The sequence below is a fragment of the Brachyhypopomus gauderio genome, chromosome 14, assembly GCF_052324685.1.
Source record: "Brachyhypopomus gauderio isolate BG-103 chromosome 14, BGAUD_0.2, whole genome shotgun sequence".
Taxonomy (NCBI): Eukaryota; Metazoa; Chordata; class Actinopteri; order Gymnotiformes; family Hypopomidae; genus Brachyhypopomus; species Brachyhypopomus gauderio.
In genome coordinates, this window is record NC_135224.1 from 20,367,726 (window position 1) to 20,385,667 (window position 17,942).

Sequence of the window (17,942 nt, forward strand, 5' to 3'; positions counted from 1 at the left end):
GCTTATAGACTAGTTAGAAAAGGGACAAAATCAAGTCAGCTTCAGTACAATCTGGCTTAGCTAATGTGCCAGGATCCTGTGTCTGGCAAGTGTGGGCAGGTAAAGGGTAATACCTAGATAGACAAGCCAAATTGAAACTGGGGTAAAAAGAAGTGTGCAAAAGATGATTATGGTACAGGCAACTAAACACTAGCACACTGGATAAAAGACTGCAACAGTGAAGTCTGATAACTGTGCTAAATAATTATCCTGATACTTCTGCAGTACAGGGGAAATCAGTGGGATGCCACACAAGTTAAAGCAACTGAATTACTATTGAAGTAATCAGAAATTAAATGAGTGAAATAAATATACTGATCTTCAGTTGATTGCTCAATGAATGTGAATAGTAACCAAATGGTAAACAAATTAGAACAAGGTATCACCAAACTGTAGTTACCAAGTATTAGCTTTCCTCTATAGGAAGACTTGGGAAGCGCTCTGGCGCCCTCTTCTGGCGAATTTGGAGATGGTCCTATTCTAATGGCTTGAAAGCCTATGATATGAAATTACAAATATGGTTGAGCCAGAAATCTCCCTCACGCAGGGGCACCAATTATGTAGGGGTTTCACCTACTAATCCTTTAAAGTAGATATAATTTGTTTTACCTTAATTATTAATCAGTCTCATTAATTTTAGAATCAGTCTCATATTCTAATTATACCAGAACCACAAGTTTAGTTATCAACTAAAGGTAATGAATGGTTTGGTATCTGAAGGATTTAACAATGAATTCTTTGGAGGTTTTGGCAACAACCACTTTTGAATGACATCAACACAGACAATTTGGTGAAAATAAATGATACATTTATTTAAAACCAACTATTCTAAAACACAAAGAGCATCAACATGGATCAGTACATTTACAGTGAAGACTGGGTACTTAGTGTGTGTGTGTGTGTGTGTATAAAAAGGGGAGGAGTGTAATGTGTGCACGCGCTTGTGCGCGTGGGAGGAGGCGGAGCTGTAATCTCAGTTCTCCTATGGAGAACAAAGCAACTAAAATGGCGCCGACTTTAAACAGTAGAGCAGCGCGACTGTGTTAATGAGCTCAGCTGGTTTATTCCAACGTGGTCAGAACAAAGAGTAATGGAGCTGGCTTAATAACTAAAAATTAATGTAGTGTGTCTGAGAATGGGAACTACAAGTTGTCAAATATTCAGAAGATAAAACATGGAGATTGCATGCCAGGTGGAGAACTTGTGTGTACAAATCTTAACGAAGTTTATGAAAATAAAGTTAAACACAAACATTCAGAATGTATTAACAAAAAAAACTTAGTTAACTCTGTAGTTCAAATAACTATGCCCTTTGATGAACTATGCCCAGCGGTAAGAGTCTCACGTGTTGAGGATTTGGGGTTTTGTCGTCCTCCCTGAATTCTCCTGGAATTAGGAGAGAATTTCCACCGCAGGCTCCTCGTTGATTAAACGACGTCGTCCAGGTGTGCTGGGGAATCGTCCAGGAACGCGAGTCTCGTTCACGGTTTAACAACAGGGAGTTGATCGCCTTTGTTTCAGTCCGTGTGGCCGCGTTAGCAAGCTTGATTGAAGCAAATCGGTGAATCTGTCGTCACGGTAACGTTGATCGGTTGGTTGGTGTAACTCGGGCTCGTTAATGAGGTAATACGACATTCAGCTGTTTGCTGTTAGTCGTATCAAAGTTTGCGTGCTCTCAGTAAAGAAAAACTGGAGAAAGAGGAGTGGCGGAGCCTCTCTTTAATAGGTCTAACCTGTGTCGGTCAAACCAGAGAGAGAGAAGTGGCGGAGCCTCTCTTTAATAGGTCTAACCTCGGTGTCAGTCAAACCAGAGAGAGAGAAATGAATGGCTGTTCAGGGTATTTAAATACCTGAACTGTAGACACACCCTTACTTCCGTCAAAGCAAGCTTGTTCCATGTGTTGCCAGTGGTACTGCCACCTGCTGGTTTAGCATGGTACCTACAGTGTACTGCCTCATTTCTGTTTTAAAGTAGAAAGAAATGCCCTGTTTGTGAATTGATTGTGACTTTATCTGTAAGGAGAATGCCCAAATGCTCTTTTTAGCCAAGTCGTAGATGTATCTGTTTCTGGTGTATTAACATTTTTTTATATTTCATAGTCTCATTAATATAGTCTGTTGTAGCACTATCAGCAAAAACCCCCAAACCAATCACACAACTAAAAACTCAACAACGAATGTGAACCACCACAGACAATGTAACAGCAAAAGTATAAAAACAAAACTAATTGTGAAGAAAACTCTGAAACATCTGGAAACACCACAGAAAAAAAAACTGGTGAAATTATGAAAACAGAAAAAGCTGCAACACACCGTCATCTCAAAATGGAAGAGATGTGTTTTTGAACAGCTGGCATGATTATCAAGATTTTTTTTCCCCTTTTTTTCAGTGTGACATACAGAAGCTCTATATTTATGTATTTTTCTCTGTGTGTGTGCGTATCAGCAAAACAGCATAAAACTCTCAGCACTTCTTAGGTATGACAGCAGGTCAATACTGATAGAAGGGCAATTGGCTGTGTCAGCTTTGACCGCAATGTGCAATTAAACAGACATAGGTGGCAGTTAAAGATAGCATAGCCTAACCTGTACATCTGTTCATTTTTCCTTTATATAAATGCCCATTATGACAGGTCGTACTGAAGTAAAGTCTGAAGTAAAGTCTCGCGTTTCCCTATTCCAGTTCTTTTGTCTCTATAGCATGCTCACAAGCCTCGGTACAAGCGCTAGCTTTTTGCCTAGCCTTGCTGGACAAATTAGCTAGCTAACTAGCTAACTAACTAATTAGCTGTTGGCTAATTTTTGCCCATGTTGTGCTCCAGCTGGTTGAGTTCTGTATGGGTGAAAATAATTAGAAACAGTGGCAAATGGACAACTATGAGTTCACTGACTTTGATGCAAGGGGGAAAGAGAGGGACACATTAAACTATGTCATCTATATATCTGAAGTCACACACCTTGGTGTGTTCAACCACACTGTGGATATGTGAGTGTGTGTTTACACCAGAGCAGAGCTGCACAGTTGTGTATGCTTACAACTACTTTGTCAACAGAAACATGGGGGAAGTGCTCTGTGAATGCAAATTGAATCTGTATTGTATATGCTGAAGTTGGAAAAAGTCATGATGTGAAATTACAATGAATTACTGAATAGCTGAATTGGCAAATTTGCTAATGCTGAAATTATGTTGTTTTGTTGGGGCAGTGTTGGGGCAGTCATGGTCTGGTGGTAGTGAACTGGTCTTGTGACTGGAGGGTTGTGGGTTCAATTCCCAGGTCTGGGGCGATGACTGAGTTGCCCTTGAGCAAGACACCTAACCAGAGCTGGAGTGGCTAATCGGGAGATTCGGGAGGATTCCCGATGGGCTGGCTCATGTCAATCTCTAGTTTGGGCCGATTGGGAGGGAAAAATAATTTTGGCCCGGATTTGGGCATGAAACTCCCGGGCTGAAAAAGTGTCCCACTCCGGCCCTGCACCTAACCCCAACTGCTCCCCGGGTGCTGGGCTAGGGCTGCCCACCGCTCTGGGCATGTGTGCACCACAGCCCCCTAGTAATCACTAGTGTGTGTATTCTAACTGCACAGATGGGTAAAAAGCAGAGGACAAATTTTGATTGCGGTGAAAAAATCACAATTGACAAATATGGCACATTTACATTTTGTTTTTTATTGTTAATGGAATGGGTCACCTAAATGCATTTTCATATTGAGAGCAACACATTTAAGTGTCTGTGTGCTGATTTGTATAAATAAGGTCGTTAATTGAAGGACTGAATGCTTATTTAATAATACACGTCTTCATACATATGTAAAATATTTAAAATATTTCACTAAACACATTATACTTTGTAAAAAAAAGTATTATTAGTAAGATTATTAGTAATCACAACTGAATCTTTATGACTTTGCTTAATAAGCTGACAGGAATTGTCTAGTGCTGAATGTGTTCTCAATATGGCCAGTGGCTTTTTCTGTATGAATCCTCATTGTTAACATCTGTCTGGCACCTGGCGTCTTCCCGTCCTGAGGGCTGTGTTCTCCCCCAGGTCCCACCTGGCATGAGCGGTTGGGTTCCTTCTGCGGCTGAAATGGAGCCCCCTGCCATCCAACACTACATTTGCACCTCCCAAAACACCCATTAAGCCACATGGTTGAGAGAGTCTGACACTGGTTCTCCCTCTTCTGACTTCTGAAAGAAATGTGAAGGTCCTTGTTAGACAAACACCAACAAGATGGTGTTGTGAGATACAGTATGTAGTAGTAAGTCAGTGCTCTGGCAATGAGTGATGTTGGTCTATCATGAAAACCTCGCTGCGTGTTATGACGCGCTGGACTGAAGGATAGAATAGAGTCTGCAGATGTTGTTTAACAACCCCCTTAGAAGGTCAGTGAATTAAGCACTTGAGGTGCAGGGCCATTCTATTCAACCAGTTGTGAAATTGTGCACACTGTTTCACACATTGTTTCACTACAGTTACGCCCGGAGTCAAGTTCATTGAGTCAGCCTAAGAGCTTCACCTGTAGCAGGGAGAACTGTAATGCTGGTGAGGTTGAGGGTGAGGTTGAGGGTGGGGGTGAGGGTGAGGTTGAGATTGAGGGTGAGGTTGAGATTGAAAGTGAGGTTGAGGTTGAGGTTGAAATTGAGGGTGAGGTTGAGGGTGGGGGTGGGGTTGATGGTGAGGTTGAGGGTGGGGGTGAGGTTGAGATTGAGGGTGAGGTTGAGGGTGAGGTTGATGGTGAGGGTGGGGGTGAGGTTGATGGTGAGGTTGAGGGTGAGGTTGAGATTGAGGGTGAGGTTGAGATTGAAAGTGAGGTTGAGATTGAAAGTGAGGTTGAGGTTGAAAGTGAGGTTGAGGGTAAGGTTGAAATTGAGGATGAGGTTGAGGTTGCGTGTGAGGTTGAGGGTGGGGGTGGGGTTGGTGGTGAGGGTGAGGTTGAGGGTGAGGTTGAGGGTGGGGTTGATGGTGAGGGTGAGGTTGAGATTGAGGGTGAGGTTGAGGGTGAGGTTGAGGGTGGGGGTGAGGTTGATGGTGAGGTTGAGGGTGAGGTTGAGATTGAGGGTGAGGTTGAGATTGAAGGTGAGGTTGAGGGTGAGGTTGATGGTGAGGGTGAGTGTGGTAGAGTGAGCCAGTAGTGGTATGGAGGCACTTGGGAATAAAGTTTCAGAGGACTCAGGACTCCGTTTCTTTCTTTTCTCACACTTTATTTTCTTTATAAACAACTACAAAGTCAACAGCGTCAGGCCTGACACAACGCAATAGCCAGGGTGCTCCTCCCCTGCGGGTTCTCTTGCACGCCTTTTAAATCATAGGCTCCTCCCCCAGCAGGTGCGGGTCACGCCTCCTCTCTCCCGACTCCGGTAATCTAAAATCACAGCAGCTTCACACAACAATCACACATACGCTCCACACATTCGACGGCTGTCATCATACATTCAATACCCATGCATATCAAACTGTAGTCCATAATAATATAAAAGATCGTCATTACTTGTCTCTGGGTTGGTACCCTGCGGTTGGTGATGAGTCGGATCTTCCGACCGCATCACAGTGAGCTTGAGGGTGAGGTTGATGGTGAGGTTGAGGGTGAGGTTGATGGTGAGGTTGAGGGTGAGGTTGAGATTGAGGGTGAGGTTGATGGTGAGGGTGAGCGTGAGGTTGAGGGTGAGATTGAGGGTGAGGTTGAGATTGAGGGTGAGATTGAGGGTGAGGTTGAGATTGAGGGTGAGGTTGATGGTGAGGTTGAGGGTGAGATTGAGGGTGAGGTTGAGATTGAGGGTGAGGTTGAGGGTGAGATTGAGGGTGAGGTTGATGGTGAGGGTGAGGTTGAGGGTGAGGTTGAGGGTGAGGCTATGCACAGAATGGAAAGTGGGGATAGCAACACCCTTGATGAAGGAAGGCACCTCTTATTTGGATCCATGTTATTGGATGGGTTGGGTCTGTGAGGGAGCGTCGATGGTATACAGCCATGACTCATCTGATAGCTAACCCACAGAAAGACACACAAACAAGAATGTTAGAAAAGACTACATCTTACAAAATCTGACTATAGCCTCATCTCCATGTATAAAACAGTAGGAGTCTCTGAGCTAATGGTATTAACTCAATACTGATTAAGATATGGTGCTGAACTTGTGAGCTGTGCAGACATATGCTAGTCACGCATTCTTGAAATTAGTATTCATTCATGTCACATAGCCCAGAGTTCTTTGCTACTGTTTTTAACAGTTTACCAACAACTGGATATGTCCTCAGAGCGACTACATGAAACCTTAGACTCATGAATATTTACTGGAAATGGTATATAGGTTCGTAACCAAAGGGTGTGATGGCTAAAAGGTGTAGGTGCAGGATTCAGGCACTGAAACAACTGCAACATTATCCCTTATCTCCACCCTGCAGATGCCTTGATCCATCGGTTTGACTGCTTCCTGGTCCTCTCTCTCATACCGTACATGGTCTCCATTTAAAGCAGGTTCACATTCACAATATTGTTCAAGGCCATTTACTAAAGCTTCCATTGACTGGGGATTCTTCGTCTTATGAACCACTAGGGGGAAATGCTCCATATTAAAATGCTTTGTGAGGTTAAAACAAACCTCCATGGAGACCGTGCCACTGCTCTGAACACATTTGAGAAAACAAAAAAAAATGAAACCACTTTTTTGAAAACCACAAGACTCGCAAAAAGTTTGGGATATTTCGTTTTCTGGTCGAAATTTCTTTCTAAATTTCTTTACAGGTGAACTTTATGTGACCTCTAAACTTTTGAATGAACATGTACAACTGTACAATGTTTAAGAACTTTCTGTACAATGTGCTGTCTGTAACAAGGTGCTTAACGGCAAAAATCCCAACAGGTGTGATCCATGAATTGACCAATACATTTCCTGGTTCAATTAGAATTGATATTTCAACAGTCCTCCTATTCACATTTTGGCATCATGAGACCAAGACAACAATTGATCAACAGTACTTCACCATTGCGAGACTTCGAACAGGGCATTCTCAAACAGAAGTCGCCATTGAGCTTAGACTGTCACAAAGTGTCATCAGAAGGTTGCAATAGAAATACAGAGAGATTGGAATCTCTGTGAACAGTGCCCTGTGGAACCAGATGATGACCACCGCACAACTCCAGGCACATTTAAGAGAGGTGAGAGGCACCAAAGTGTAATTTCAGACCATTCAAAATCGTTTATATGAGTGGTTTGTGTGCTAGACTTGCATGGATACCTGACCACACCACCAGGCACAGGCCAGGGAGCATTTAGACAAGGGTCCAGTGAGCTTTGGTGCTGTTCACTGATGAACGTCTATTCACACTGAGCAGGAATGATGGCTGCTAACGACATCAGCCACTATTCTAACCAAACAAGCCTTTTGGTGAAGGTGTTACAGTAGCCGGGTTTCCATCCAAACCTTTCGAAAAAATAATGCGCAATTTCCAAGTTTCGGCAGAAAAAAATGCGAATTAAGCCTTGCTTCCATTCATTACAGTTATGCGAATAAACTTTAGATCACGTGAGAGGACGCCAAAACAATAGTGGTTTTACGTCCATCTGGCAGTTACGCATTTTTGCACGTTGAGGTTTTGAAACATTTTTTTTTTCTTTTCTATACATGGAGAAGTTAAATTCAATTTTTGCTCTCTCCAGAACTGTTTTTGCATGCATTTGCCATCTTTACATCGCGATCATGTACAGAACCACATGACTTGAGGTATGATACGTCATCGTTTATGCGAAAAACCCTTTTCCATCCAGTTTTTTCGAATTTTGGCGATGCGATAGTCTAACTTTTCCACCTACTCCTAGCGTAAAAATCTTTTTGCGATATTTGGGGCTTTTTTTCGAAGCCCCAAATATCCCTCTAGTGTGAGCAGGTATATCTAGTTAATACAGAACTGCCTCACATTTTGTGACAAGCCCACACTACTTGAACAACATAATTCATCCAGTCATTGTGACTACATGAACCACACAGGCCTCATTTCCTCTTCATGGATGATCTACTCCAGCTCATGAACCCTCAATGACATGAGGGTCCTTCAAGAAGAGAGGACGCCATGACTCAGCAGACAATAAGTCGACTTGTGAAGAGCGTGATACGTCGTAGTCAAGCTGTATACTTGATGCTCAAGGTCACATGACAAGTTATTGAGACATTGACATTTTTGTTGGGGTATATCAGTACATTTTGAGGTGAGGAAATCACTATTGCATGCTTCTACTTAAATACCATACTTTCATGATGGAATATCGCTGTAGCATTAATGTTTTATGTTTTTCATATATTTCACCCAAAAGTCAAATATCTCTCTAACTTTTTGTGAGTAGTGTACGAGCAACAATGTGTGTTATTGGCAGGTTCACCAGTAAGCCAAATAATTCTTCAAGAATTCTTCTAAAATCATGTGGCTTTGTGCCATTGATAATAATGCAACAGGTTTTAGTTTGTCATACCAAACATAGGTTGGTTGTGCAGGTGTAGGGGTAGGTGCAGGTGTAGGGGTAGTTATATTTGTAGGGGTAGGTGCGTGTCAGATATCTGCAACGTGCCCTCAGCTCCATACCCCGCGCTGTTGGAGAAACCCTCACGTGCGACTGGCACATCACGCCTGTGTTGAAGCACTTGCTACATCGTTCAGTACACAAATAATCACCCCGGCCTACACAGCTCTGACAGCGTAGCCTTTCTGACATCTGCCTGCGAAGACTCACTTTTCCTTCTGAATAACCCAGCATACCAGAGGCATCTTTTCAGCACGCACATTCTCATATTAATGCCATGCATAGTTCACAGCATATGCAAAATCATATCATATGTAAATGGCCTTGAGAAAAAAAAGCGTGATTTATAGTCAGTGGATATGTTTTGGCGAATATGTCTTTATTAGTGTAATCCTTCAGAAGATCTGCTTCTTCAGACTCTCAGTCTAAGAAACGCTGCAGCCAATGAGGATCGTGCGTGCGATAGCCACTAAGGACCCGCCCCTTCCGTGTGTAATCGACGCTGATGTATTTGTTCTTTTCACATTTGTCGTTGTGTTTTATATTTTTGCTTTTTTGTGATTTTGTTGATGAATTTTGTTGTAGCGTTTTCCCATTTGCTGTTAGATTTACTGACTTGATGTTGCTCTTTTGTTATATTAAAGTATTTTGCACTTAGAGGCCACCGTAGAAATTCTGTTCACTCAGAATGCTGGCTGGTCAGTGGGGTAACTGTGGGAGCTATTACCACCGCAATGTCTGCTTTTTGATCTCCAGAAATAAAAATTCACTTTCACTCCCTCCTTGCCACCAGTGTCACAATTTCACACACACACACGCACGCACACACACACACACACACACACACACACACACACACACACACACACACACACACACACACACACACACACACACACACACACACAGAGGTGTAAAATTGTACAGATATATGGTATAAGTCACAGACAGAGGTGTGAAATTCTCAATATATTGTATGAGTCACACATACAGAGGTGTGAAATTCTATAGATACAGTATATCCTATGGGTCACACACACAGGTGTGAAATTCTACAGATATATTCTACGGGTCACACTCACAGAGGTGTTTTATGGCGGTTATATTGCTTACCATCATGTGACGTCAAAGTGAGGAGAAGCCATTTTGTTCTCAGAGACTACAGACAGATTCCTGTTCAAGATCCAAATCGAATTTCCCATGTGATTATAGCCAGGGTATCGGTATCAACTAGAGGGCTGATGAAACCCCCTGCCTTCTCAATCTCCACATGCCCAAACACACCCTCCACCGCAGCCCCACGTACTCAAACACGACCTGCACCCCAGCCCCACATACCCACCGTCAGCCGCACCTTTGTCCAACTAAAATGTGACACTCCATACCAGGCAGTTTGTCTGTCTACTGTTATCTGTAATTATTTCCAGAGACAGCGTTTGGCATACTTATGTTATCAAAATGTGTCTGTGCACCCGCCTCATGGTCAGTGTTCTGTCCTGTCACAGATGACATGAGATTAGATGGACACATCTTTCAGCCAATCACTTTAAATATTTCTTAATCTTCTTCAAAAGTCAGACAAAACCCCTCGATGTACAATCTATGAATGCTTCTGGAAGTCCACACACATGCTATTCTGTGGTGACATACAGCATTTTATTACCATGCCAACGGGAACGCTGTGAATCTTGTTGCCTTTCCCACAGTTATCGCAGGAATATTTTATATTATAATAAATATAGTCATGGTCATGGGGCAGTCATGGTCCTGTGGTAGTGAACTGGTCTTGTGACCAGAGGGTCGTGGGTTCAATTCCCAGGTCTGGGGCCATGACTGAGGTGTCCTTGAGCAAGGCACCTAACCCCAACTGCTCCCCGGGTGCCGGGCTAGGGCTGCCCACCGCTCTGGGCACGTGTGATCCACAGCCCCGTAGTAATCACTAGTGTGTGTGTGATCCACAGCCCCCTAGTAATCACTAGTGTGTGTGATCCACAGCCCCGTAGTAATCACTAGTGTGTGTTCTAATTGCACAGATGGGTAAATGTGGAGGACAAATTGCTGTGAAAAAATCACAGTTGACAAATATGGCACATTTCATTTATGTTTATATTTTGTCCTCTTATTCATGTATTAGCTCAAAGATCCAGACCCTATTTCTGCACAACTCTTATTATTGACCTTAAATGTTGTCACAAGTATTGTGTACATTCTAAAAGAACCTTTTATGCTTCATACACAAATGCTCTTAAAGTTAAAATGTTTTTTATAACGTTATGTACATTTTTCATATACCATACAGATCATGGTTTCACTAATCACCAAATACAACAATTAGCAGCTGATTTAACAGTTAAAAGGTTAACTATTAAAACTTTTTCCAGTGCTCATGTGGCTGGAATTTCACAATGAGAAAAGCAAATGTCCAACAAATGTAGTGTGGTCGTTTTCATTATCTAAAACCCACGTGTTTACTCTGAGACGCACATACACCTGATCTCCAACATAGAGGTTGAGAGAGATCGAATTGGTCCCAGTCTCATAATTATTAGTACTGGGATGATTATACACCGTTATCATCTGTTGTCCGTTCTTAAAGAGACGCAGACCCATAGCTTTGGTTGACCGATTATGTCCTGTTATGATAAAATAGTAAACCCCTTTAACAGGGGCTGTAAATATGCCTGTAATAGAAGGAGAAGAGAGATTAGCATCATGAACTACATCACCCTACATGCCTGAGATGATAGATGCCCACCTGTAGTTGGGTTGTAAGCATTTCCTATATTAGCAAAGACATCTTTGTAGACGAGTGTGATCTCCGTGTTAAAGGGCCCTATGTGTCCATCCTGTCCAAGAGAAGCCGCAAATGCCACATTAACGTTACCTGCACAGGTAGAACCATATAAACAACAATGCAACGCACTCAGATACAGTAACAGGAAGAAACACTTTAAAGGAATGAATTAGAAATATAATACTGTAAGCTGTCAAAAAAATTTAGAAATATTTTAAATGAAATGGTATTTATGGTCTCCTCGTCTTCCTCACTCCCCCACTCCTCCACGTGTCCTTTCTTTACTTCCTCATTCCCTCGCCATGTTCCCTAGCCCCGCCCCTCACTCCTGTCAATCATCACCTGTTCCTTAGCACCGCCCCTCACTCCTGTCAATCATCACCTGTTCCTAAGCACCGCCCCTCACTCCTGTCAATCATCACCTGTTCCTAAGCACCGCCCCTCACTCCTGTCAATCATCACCTGTTCCTAAGCACCGCCCCTCACTCCTGTCAATCATCACCTGTTCCTAAGCACCGCCCCTCACTCCTGTCAATCATCACCTGTTCCTAAGCACCGCCCCTCACTCCTGTCAATCATCACCTGTTCCTAAGCACCGGCCCTCACTCCTGTCAATCATCACCTGTTCCTAAGCACCACCCCTCACTCCTGTCAATCATTACCTGTTCCTTAGCACCGCCCCTCACTCCTGTCAATCATCACCTGTTCCTTAGCACCGCCCCTCACTCCTGTCAATCATCACCTGTTCCTAAGCACCGCCCCTCACTCCTGTCAATCATCACCTGTTCCTAAGTCCCTGTCCTGATTTGTCTCTTCTATTTAGTTCTAAACGGCGGTCATTGTGGTGGTGTTAGTGAATGTTTAATGTATAGTAAATGAATATGAAAATTGTGTCTAAAATGAGTTTACTTCTCCTGTTTAGCTCTGTCAGCTGGTCCTCGAAATCCTTCATCTTGGCCTCTACAGTCCCCAGTGTGGCCCTCATCTCCTTCAGCCTGTCGAAGATCACTGACTGACAGACGTACAGAGAAACTCCCTCGTCCATGTCTCCTTTGGCCAGCCCCTTTCCAGTGGAACCAGCGCCGCCATCCTGTGACCCGACTTGCTTAATGCAACCGGCAAATAATACCAGGAGTAGCGTGACTGTATTCCTCATAGCAAACAGATGGTGCAGTGTGTTGATCTGGAGCGGAACAGGCGTCATATATACACACCTGTTGGGTTGATGTGCAACTCAGAGATAATAAGGTAACATATTTACAAAGATCAAAGCTTCCTTATTATTCCTTGTACTTATTGCACATTTTGGTGAACATTGAGTATAAACTGATTACGTGAGATTACATCCACACGTTATCACCGCTCAGGTTCTGCCAGTATAGATTAGAAAATCTCACAAATCATGTGTCCATGCAAAACTAACAGTAGAAACTACAGTAACTTTCCTCTCGTGGGATCAAGAAAGTTATTCTATTCTATTCTAATCTGTTGAGAGGTTTTCAGGAGGCACAACTGAACTAGTTATTGCTTGAAGAACCATCATGGTGCAGCTGATGGGAGGTTTATTCTTCCTTAAAAGATACTGCTGCATTGTTGTGACCTCTGACCTTACAGCCCTGTACATTTCTTTACCATCATGCACACCTACATGTCAGCAAGGACTCGAGAGGTTCCAGGATCATCTCAGCTCTTTCTCCTCTCACATTGGTTTTGTGGTGTGTCAGCCTTTTTGGGTCCTACTTGCTTCATGCATCCATAAACCTCCATCCTTTGTGTTCTATAGCTTCCCTGCTCTATGTAAGGAACATACACTATTTCTATAACAAATATAACAAATTGGAGCGTCTGTTTACACTAAACAGTGTGAAAGGTAAGAAGTGTCATTCACCAAGCTTGGCTGTTTTGCACTAACTCCACCTAGTGAACTTCTTGATTTCACACCAATGAAATATCACACCGTTGGAATGTCGCACCAATGGGATTTTAGTTTAAAGATAAAAACCCAGCACGGTGCAGTGTTACAAGAAAGGAAAGTTTACTAGCAGGTTCACTATTAAACATCTATATGTTACATGGAATGTCAACCACAATCGTGTCTCCAGAGTTATCTTATGACACAGATATCATTTCAAGCTAATGAATAAATGCCCACTGCCAAGATAAATGACATTTATATTTTCTCAGGTGCCTAAAGCATTTCGAAAAGCCTGTCAGTGTAGCTACAGAGACTATGCGTCTCTCCAGCTGTTGATGTCATGCATTCGCGTATACAGTTTCATAACTCAGAGGCCAAAGGACGCGGCCTGACAGTTATACAGCAAAAACGTTTTAATGAGCTTCAGAGTTGTCTCAGTTCAGAGACTGAGAGACTGAGGAGAATTTGGGAATCTCGTCGGCTTTACGTACAACTTCTATTAATGTTTTCACTTAGCACTTTTGTAAGTTGCTCTGGATAAGAGCGTCTGCTAAATGCCGTAAATGTAAATGTAAATGTTTTCATTCCTGTTTATTCACGTGTGGGTGTGACTGTGATTCCTTTGAGTTCAAAGTTCACTCGTGGTAAAATAAAATAATAAAATTGCCTAATAATAATAATAATAATAATAATAATAATAATAATGTGCTGTTCTTTCAGTTTTATGGTCTTTAAACAGACTTCATTATAACTATAGACCAAATGGTTAATGAATTACACCTGGTTAGTTGCAACAGAAAATTATACTTTAGATTGGTTATTTCAACTGCATTTCAAAATTTATATGACATTGGGTTAGGATTAGGGTTAACCCATTTAGGGTTAGGGCTAGGGTTAACCCTAAGCCTAACCACATATAGATGTTTATAAACTTGCATAGAAATAATGTAGTACCAGTCACTGATAAGAATGACATTATCACTTATCACTCTGACAAAACTATTTTATTGCTGAATATCAGTCATGTATAAAACAGTATAATGAGTCTAGTATAAATAGTACAGCAGACTCCATGTACACTCAGTATAAATAGTAAAATCGTTCTGTTTTTGTTTAGTCTGAATGGCATCTGCCAAAAAAATGACCAGATTTCATCAGCAGTCCTCATCCAGTCTACCTGATACTGGTCTTCATTTACCAGTACCACCAGTACAACCCACATTATCCCTCTTTGGTGTTTTACACCCAGAGTCTGAGCACTAACGATGAAGTCACAGAAATGACCACTTGATCCATTATGAAAACGTATTATAAAATTCTGTCTCACCCGTTTTGCGTAAAATATACAGTAGCTCATTGATCACTGCTTGTCTTTATCGTCTCTTGAATCTGCTGTTGGGTGTAATTAAACACTTATTTCAAAGGTCACAGAGAAAATAGTGGCCATGGCCTCTCAGACACAAAAACATAAGGCCTGTGTGAAGCTTTCAGTCTGGCTTTAATACACACAGTGACACTTTTGAAGAGTTGCAAATGTCATTCACTCTGCGGACTTGTGTTTATCGGTCCCACTGCTGCCTTTGATACTGTCCATAATTATATTACCCCTCTTCACTCTTAGGTTTATATACGTATCTATGTACGCAAATGACATTCTATTACTGTCTCTCAAGGAAATATTGAGAAATACTATTAGTGTCACCAAGAGCTCATAGAAGGGTGATCGCCCTCAAACAAGGATGGCGTAGTTAGACCTAATCTGTCATTTTGATGTTTTTCGTGACAGAAACGTCAACACCTCAAGTAAATCAGCAAACCTTTGACATCGTACAAGTGCTTCAAATCCTGGAATTACAGTATGTAGCTGATAGCGGCCAATTATGTCTCACCTGTTGTCCTTTTTCTTCCCTGCTGTCCCTGCTGGACTGAGGGCCATTGTGATCGGTGTCCCGCCACATATTCGACAGGAAGCAGAGCGCCAAGTGTTGCTGTTGGTCATTGGTATTCGTGGCTGTCTCTTTGCCTCACGCTTTGCCTCTGAGATGTTGTACAGTGTCTGCCAGACCACCTGTCCATGGACAAAATAGCCTTTTATTAAAATTCTTGATCTGTTTGCTGCTGTATCCAGTCTACTCATAAATTCACCTGACAGGACTTTTATTATGTCAAAGCTGCTATGTCAAAATGTCAGAATGGCTAATATGGCTGTCTGTGACATTCTGCTATTAGCAGGGCTGGAGATGTGATGTAGTGAAGCCACTGAGCTCTCTCTGTTTACAGACACTCGATTACAGGTACTGGCTACGCACGACGCTGGAAACACCAAAGGTCATGAGTTCGTTTCCCAGGAAACATGTATTGTCATATTGATAAATACAGAATAAGATCTAGATAAGCATGTTTACCAAGTACTATAAATGTAGATGATTACTTCTTGTGACTGGTCTTCACATCCACAGTAATGATGATAATGATACAAGGACACTGACTCCACCCACCATGGTATGAATGTTATTCAGAGGTTGACCTGAAGATAAGAACATCCACTCTAGATGTCTTCAAGCCATGATATTCAACTAGCACAGGATGTAGATAACACCTCTTATCTTCTGAAAGGTGTGGATCGGACCTCCCTTGGCCCATTGATCATAAAGTCAAATCCTTAAAGTGTTTTTCTCACTTCCTATATGTGGATGGTGTGGACTGCAGAGGATGGTGGGTCTGAAATGCTGGTGTACAGATGTATTTATTGCAGTCTGAACTGTTTAAGTCCTGCTAGGAACTTACATCCTCTACAGATGACCATTTTTCATAATGTGTCATCTGTGCATGCATATTGATTTCAAGATTTTTCCTGCAAAAACGGGATATTCATGATTACGTTTTTACATTTGTTTGTACCATAGTAAATACAGAACTTACACCATGTGTACACCAACCCCAAGTGTCCAGTGCGCTTGTAAGGCACTGGGCCGAAGATGTTTCCAAAAACGGCACATTAAACAAGGCTTTGGCAGATTTAAACAAAGGGAAATAGGCTTGTAAAGTAACATTTTGAGGTGCTATTTTCCCTGACTTAACATCACTGACCTGTTTGTAAATCCATCTGTGTGTACACAAGTGCCTGCAGACCTAACAGATCTAACACAGAGCCCTTATCAAACAAGCCCAGTCGATTGAAAGGAAGCTTTCAATATTTTCATTAAGTGACAGTTCACCTTAAGGTCTTGTGTGGTCTATAAATGAGTTTCTGATGCTACAAGAGAGCTGAAAATGACATACATGGTGTTACATAAGGACACACACATGCGGGGAAATACAGACTAACCTGACATAACACTAAGTTCTCCTCAGTCATGTTCTAACACTGGATCGACCATATAAGGATATTTCCAGGGTGCAATATGCAAATTTCAGAACACCAGCATGCCCTGGCTAAGGAAGAAGGAGTCAGGTTCATCACTTTAAACAGGTCACAGAACCAGTGCGGAAAACACAAGCGCACATTTGGTGAAATGGGTACAAGGCCGTTTCCGCTGCATGAAATCTGGACATTTGCATGCAGAGAACCGCTGAGAGTAGCCCGCGGTGTGCGTGCTGGGTTTCTAGGAAGCCTCTCTCTCAGAAGGCCCTGACAGTGCACGCCTGCCTCCTCCACGACTCCAAGCCCAGCAGGAGATGCACGGCCTGCGTTATTGTGGATGATACCCCTGGTGCACGATCTTCAGCCCAGTCATCCTCAGAATGGAAAAGTCTCTGCAAGGACAGAATATTAATCGGCGAAAGTCACCAAATATTTAGTCCTAGTTCAAAAAAAGAAGAAGAAAACAATGTAAGCTCAGCGGAACTTCTATTAAACCTGCTTGGTTAAATTAAAAACACCAAAGGGTCCTATAAAAAGGAATTGGGCATGTGCAGAATGCTGTTGAAAAACATCTGTTGTAATTACAGTTCCATACCAGAAGAGGGCAGACTTTTACCTCGCCTGTGTAGAAACAGCCAGCTGAGTTGACTGAGCTGACCTTTGAACTTCTGCAGGTTTACTGTGTTTTATAGCGGTGTGCAGCATCTAACCATAATATTACAACCTACCTCTAAATTAACCTGCTCCACGATGACCTCTTTCAACCCTGTCCTCCCAGCTTTGCGTATTCCTTCAGGGCGTCACCTCGTAGACGCCCCGTCTTCCACCACGGTTGCTCTCTGCTCCGTTTCACTTATCACACGTCTGGTTCTACTGGAGATCGTGCGTAGAGGAGGATGGGAGAGATGAAGACGGAGGTGTTTAGATGTTAGATGTGTTTTGTGACGGTCAGGGCTGGTGATGGTCCATATGCTTCAGCGCTGCCCCCAGTATCACGTCACGCCAGCCCCCACGAGACGTGCCACATGTTTACACACAGCTATTTATTGCGCCATTAGTTTTGATTTCCGTACCCGCGTTGTCACCCGTGTCCAACCAATGGCAGGGAAGGATCCAAAGCCATAAAACACAGCTTTTTACTACAGGTGTGTGTGTGTGTGTGTGTGTGTGTGTGTGTGTGTGTGTGTGTGTGTCACATGGAATAGAAGAAAGCCAATGACACACACCCACGTACCATGCCCAGCTCACTAATAAGCAGTCCCTTATTATCACATTGACATATTGGACTAGCATGACATTATGTTATTAGCATGCAACA